General features: G+C 35.4%; 1 non-coding gene across 1 annotated transcript; it reads right to left on the bottom strand.

Annotated features, from left to right (window-relative positions):
- Positions 1-242: 242 nt before the first annotated feature.
- On the bottom strand, positions 243-394 carry LOC147855930 (5.8S ribosomal RNA). Its single transcript, XR_015530754.1, has one exon. It is a non-coding gene; the product is annotated as a 5.8S ribosomal RNA (ribosomal RNA).
- Positions 395-6,811: the final 6,417 nt, after the last annotated feature.

Here is a 6,811-nt window from a genome sequence, read left to right as displayed (position 1 = left end):
TAGCTTGACTCGATAAGAGCATCCTTAAACGGGAAACACAACGCAATAGTTGCTATCTCAAAGCCCTTGCAGGCTGAGGAAGCAAACCACCCTTGCGACGCATCGCCACAGGGAGCAACCGATGCAGTTCAGTCGACCGCTAGTGCCAAATACTCACAGCGTGTGCGAGAAGGGCTCCAACAGACAACCATCTCCGCCACTCCATCACACCGAATGGTGGGGGAGTGGTGTGGGGGTCGTGAGGACGCTCAGGCAGACGTGCCCTTGGACAAGCCTCAGGCACAAGTTGTGTTCAAAGTCTCGGTGATTCGCGGAATTCTGCAATTCACATTACGTATCGCATTTCGTTGCATTCTTTATCGTTGCAAGAGTCAAGATATCATTCCTAATTATCTATGACAAGTTGTTCACCTTCGACCTTCCTAAGTCTCATCATGTCTAACTCCACCAATAACCTAAACCAAATTATAGCAACTCTATGCATTATATTCTTGGTAACCCAACCCCTCATGCCACATATGTACAAGAGTTTCAAAGACAAAGTAAATAAATCTAGACAACAAAGACACTATAAAATGAAGCAAAACATTGTGTCATGACATAAGATTTAAACCGAAATCGAAAAGGGCTAGGGCATGAAGTAATGAAATAATTTGTATGTTGTACGTAGCATTCAACCTAGGATATATGAAAGCCTATGGGCATGATATACAGACATAAAATAGGAAAATTTTAGGAGAGCACTTCTATATCAATAAGAAACTCATAAAAAATTTAAGCGTAGCATGATTGGAAACACTCACATAAATAGAGAGAGTGAAATAAAGGATTAAATCTTTTACCTTTAGTGTAGAAAAGATTTTTACAATCAATGAGGCATAAGTATTTCAAGAAATGATTGTACTATATTGATATGAAATAGAACGGCATGGAAGATAAATGTACACTTATTCACCTCCCTTTGAAAAAGAGAGATACTTGTAAGTTGTTACTAATGAAAAGTGAAGCACCTCAAAAAGGTATACTAAAAGCCAAAACACTTGTGCATCATAAGAGGATCTCTAGTGCATTGGGAGATAATGACTATATGTCCAATAATGATGAGACAAAACCTCAAAATCGGTGACACATATTGATTGGATTCAGGACTTTTAAATATTTGAATATGTTACGATAACCTACCTAATGTTATACATATTTGAGACTAAATATTGGCATTGATTTGCACCCTATCATCCTATATGTATCCGTTATCCATGCATGGGATTTCCTAGATCCACTTGACTAGCATACTATGGCAATGTGGCACCCCTTAGTTGTTCCCATCTTCACATGGCTATAATTTGACACTTAACCCCCATCTGACGCTTCCATTGTTTCGTTATAATTTCATTGTTGCTTTCTGATGGGGCATGTTAAAATCCTTGTGGCATTCATGGTGTATAAGATTCAAATTGAATTACAAATGCGAACATTGTCTCTCTTTTTCAGCCAACCATCTCTAAAGATGGATGTTTCATGGGCTTGTATATCATTAATGCATATTAGATGCATTCAACAATCTTGAAACATAAAAGGAGGTTTTTTCTAATGAGGTCATGGGAAGATTATTACTAGAGTGGAATGAGATTTCACATTGGTTGAATTTATATTTGACCAAGAGTTTTGTTTAGAAGGAAGTCATAAAGGTTCTATATAAACTCAAAATGGCCAAAAGTTCAAGCTTTTAGAGTTATTTTTTATGCCCTTTCAAATTAGTCGTCAAACCATAAGTTCATTTTACGATTACAACATATAGATCTAGAGAATCACCATTTTCCTTTATCCAAATTCAAGTGCAATAATCATATTTCTTAGACCATACCTTTTTTCTTAAATAAGGGTCCTGATGTAAATAACTAGCCTCTTCTACTTTAATAAACACACATATATCTTGTATATAATTAGGCATCATTATCCCCCACACGAAATCGACAACATTGTCATTTGTCTCCATACGTTGGAGCTTAGAGTTTGATAGAAAAGACATTGTATAGCCTTCAAGGTACCATAATATTGCACATGTCCTCGATATCTCAAACTAGTCAATTAACCAAATTGCTACATTGTGTCCACAATAATAATCATCGCATAACATATGAATCACATTAATATTCTAGGGAATTTATATTCAAGAAAATGAAGTACATCATGTTATTACTGAGAGTCGACACTTTCTATGTTGACAATTTGAGCATACTGTAAATATAAAGAACTAAAATCATTCGAATACATTGATATCTTGTACGCCCAAGATCAAACCCTGAGATGGCGGTTTGTATCCCCATTATTTCTACAGCCAATTGTATTTTGGCATGTGTTGTGTTGTGTCTGTCTGTCATGTCTATCTAGTTGCCTATAGCATGTCTATCTTGTTGCCTATAGCATAGGACCCAATTCACACGAATTTAGTGAATCCCTTTGCCCAATTTCTTAAGAGAATTTTATCTTCATTGACCATGGAATTTCATGCATAATAGTATCAACAATTGTTTTTAGTCTCATCCTTGTTTACCATATCCTCTTCATGTGATAATTAATCAAGACAAAAGATGTTATAAATTCTACGCAAAAGAATTTTCTTCCCAACATATCTAACCCTAGTCACAAAAAGGTGGTTCATGGAGATATAAAGTTGTGTGTCTTCCACCTTCTTGTATGCATTGGTCTTCAAAAATACAAGACCAATGATAGGATTAAAACATGTTTAGTGAGTGTGTGTGTGTACGATGCCAATAAGAGTCATTGTAGTAAGGATAAGTTTTCTCAATGTCATGGGTGAAAGGCACGAAGTAAATGGTTAGAGATGAAGGATTCATGGGGGGAGAACAAGATGGGATGCAAGAAAACATGCGGATTTACTACATTATCATTTGAGGGAGAGTGCCCAAACTAGTATAGCTAATAAGTTGGTAAGGTCATTGGGCGGAGACATCAAGGTCATCTAGTAGAGACTATCTACATGGTCATCAAGCATACACATAATGGTCATGCGCGTTCAACCCTTTCATACTTTTCACTTAGGCCAAAAATATGAGCTAGCAAGCGTCGAACCCACGACATAGGCTAGAAAAAAATGGGACTCTCTCTCTCTCTCTCTCATAAAGAGACCTATTAATTACAAGCATTCAATCCGCCTCAAGTTTTTATGGCGTATATAAATTCTTGCTTGATCTAGGGCCAAGGAGATGCTAAGAAAGAACAAGTGTAAAGAAGTCACATCCATGGAAGCTAATTTTTCTCCTACTTCCCATGAACAGGTAACATTAAGTCATGCAATTGGGTATGTCTAGACTCTACATCTTCTTTGTTTTTTACCACATCTGATTTTCTCATCATTCCAACACATTTGTTGCCTCTCAATCTTGTACCATTTTGTGTGTAACAAAACCATGACCTTCTTGTCTATTGTGTGTGTAGTTAAGGATAGGTAGATAGATAGATGTGATGATTTAGTTATGAGTTTTGTGCTATGGTAGTGAGAATTTCAAGTACTTTGGAACCAAATTGAATGATGTGTTTTCATTCGATAAGTGTCATTAGTCTCTAGTGCTCTAAATGTCCAAGACACTTAGTTAATATAATTTTGACCCATTTCATTTCCTTGTCTACCCTCATGGCCCATCTCCTTAGATCAGCCCATGCATTACCATGCCCATTCATGCTTCCTATGTGATGTGTTCAATGCTTGAGGAGGAAGTAGAAGAAGTGGCTAGTTTTTGCACTTAATACAAAAGAATAATTGTGTTCGTGAAATTGGTCGGAATTGTGTATTGCTTTTTAAACAATAGAAAAACTTTGCTCATGGACTCGATTGGGATTCTTTTCCATGTTTTCAAAGAAATGGCAAAACTTCATAAAAACTCCCTATCCATGGCTTTAGTGGGAATTTTGTCGGTATGACAAGATACCACAAGAAACGTTTTGGTCTTAGTTTAAACTCCCAAGCCTCCCCTTTGTTGTGTATTTTAGTTGCATTACACCGAGTCATACTTGAGTAAGAAGAATAACATGGTTCTAATCCTTTCTCAAAGACACTATAAATCATATAACAATACAAGGTGAACCTTCATGATATTTGTAATGATAAGCAAGAGTATCATCCAACATGCCAAGACTATTCTAGACTCTAGTGTTTCTTGTGCTATGCTAGGAATGGATTATGAATGTCGAATAGCTACATGTAGTATAATCATTAATTAGTTGCAAAGGGTTTAGTTTAATATGACTATTTTCCCAATATTGGTGTTGTGTTTCAATCTAGTTTATTATAAGATATTAAGTTAATTGCAAACAATGTAGCTTTAATCTTTGTGTTTTAATCTAGTTTATTTGATGCCAAACATCTCTTCTTCTATAACCAAATCTTTTTTATTTTTGATTAATAATTTTTTGTGTTTTATGCCATCCTATAGTCCAATATAACAACCTTATCGGGGGCCCTCTCGGCTTAGACATTGGCATTGATGAAAGGAGTAAATGGATAGAAAATTCCATGAGATGGATCGTGATTAATAAGGGTGGATTAGACGAGAGTATTCGAGATCCATTATATTTTTGTAAATCACACCAAAAGCATTGCTACTCCCATTATATTGCAACAGTATCGAAACTTGGCCAAATGCTAGTGTGGATGCAACCATCCCGATGATGATGATAAAGACAAGACCCATCGTCATGACCATCACTTGCATACTTGTTATTGGAAGAGAGGCAAATTGAGATGAGGTGCAAAAGAGGGAGTAGCGATGTCAAAGATTTGATCACTAATGAAACTAATGTGAACACGAATATAATGTTTGAGAAATATTAATATTTTGACATTGAAGAATCTAACAACAAATGAAAATAATTTAGGGATAGAGGTCACTAAGCCTTGCTTGAACATGGGTCTTAGGATCATTGTTCATCCATCAAACAAAAAAATGAAGCCCAATGTGTTAGAAGCTGGGAATTATGCCCAAACTAGATCAAATAGCCACTTGATAACATTGTCAAAAATATGATGACTCATATGTTAGATTTAGGTTTTTACCTTACATTATATGTGAGAGCAATATTTAAGCAGAAAGGAACAATTAATCATGCTAATCCTCATTTAGACCCTTCTAAGATTGGTTTTGGTCAATTGTTTAATAGCTTTACCTATGAGGATGATATGCTAACTACCTATACTATTTCTTCATAATGTATTGATTATTTCGTCCACTACTATTTGGATTACTGCCATTTACCTAAGCATCCTTTGTTACCAAAACCATAAACCTAAGGCCTAATAACTAATATAAGTGGTTTCCCTTATTGCTGAACTAAGGAAAATAATGTGCATGATTTGTTAAAGCATAAACTTTCATAAGTGCATCTCCATTTACATTGAGATACATTAACCTCACAACTATAAACATTCAAGTATTGAGATATGTATAACAACTCCAAGTGGACGCAACGAAGATGATATTTTTCATGTTGTGCTTGTATATTTTGAGATGCTAAAGACCTTATGCCAACTATGAAATAAGATTTTGAGATGTCCTTAGAAATATCCATACTAAAACACATCATGTGCACATCTGATTTCCTTGAATTTCTTGAACAAGATCCATTCAATGAGCTAGACATTTTCGAATCATTCTAATCATTACAATTTTGAATTCTTTTATGACCATGACTTGGTGATCTAATAAGTGCTTTTGGATTTACATAATTTTCTTTTCCTCTTTTTGCTCAAACAAATTTGATTGGTGTTTCAATAAGTTTACAATGGAAAAATATGCTTTAAGATTGATACTGGAACCAAATTTACTTCCTATTATCTCCTCATTTAAAGTCCATCTCGGTGATTATATTGGGAACCGTAGTAAATCCCTATTTTTTTCACTTGAGAGGGAACATAATCTCCCAACGATTAGGCTGATCAATAGGAACCTCTCATCAAAGGTATGACCTTTCAAAGACAAGCATGACATTGTGACACCCCTACATAGCTTCTTTCTCATAGGACTCTCCCTAGATAGTTTAGCCGAACCCGATTACATAATTTGTATAAAGGGATGCTTCGACGAGGGGGTTGGTTGTTTCCTCAAGGAATCAGAAAAATCTGTTGCAAAAAATGTTATTCAACCTTACCTCTTTCAATTTCTACTAGTTTCATAAAAGCGAATATTAACATGGAATACCATTGTATTCTTTAACTTGTAGCGATGAGCCGGAATGCACAACTTTCCTTGGTGGTTTATACATTTTTTACCACGGTAACTTAATCATAGCTTGGAAATTTGCATTTATTACCTTTGGTGTGGAGCACCCAAATTATTTTATTGCATCTCCAAACTGAATATTGTGCTAAACAATGTATCAATGAAGTTGTCCTTTGAGTTGAAAGTGTGTACAAGAAGTACCACACTTGGGATACAATCTCAAGTTTCAATGAATTGCACATTAATGGTTCTATATGTCTCTACATTAATTGCAGAGATATATATTTAATTCACTCAATCGTTACAAGGTGTATGAGTGAAGAGAACACAAAAGGAAAATGCATCACTAAAATTTTAAATTTGTGTACACGAGAAATATACGTGTGCATGGTGAAGCTCTTTGATACGACCAGAAATCCTCGTGTTTACACATCAATATTAAGGCATCACAGGAACAACGGTAGCCGAAATGTTACGGCACCTACACATAGTAGATTGTAAGCAATTACTAAGGCTACAAAATTCTCATATGTGCACAATTAAAGAATTTAGATAACGTTGAAAATGATTCCACA

The sequence above is a fragment of the Azolla caroliniana genome, unplaced genomic scaffold, assembly GCF_043228905.1.
Source record: "Azolla caroliniana isolate FFs.n. ecotype wild unplaced genomic scaffold, voAzoCaro1.0.p SCAF_13, whole genome shotgun sequence".
Taxonomy (NCBI): Eukaryota; Viridiplantae; Streptophyta; class Polypodiopsida; order Salviniales; family Salviniaceae; genus Azolla; species Azolla caroliniana.
This window is presented reverse-complemented; position numbering and strand designations above follow the sequence as displayed.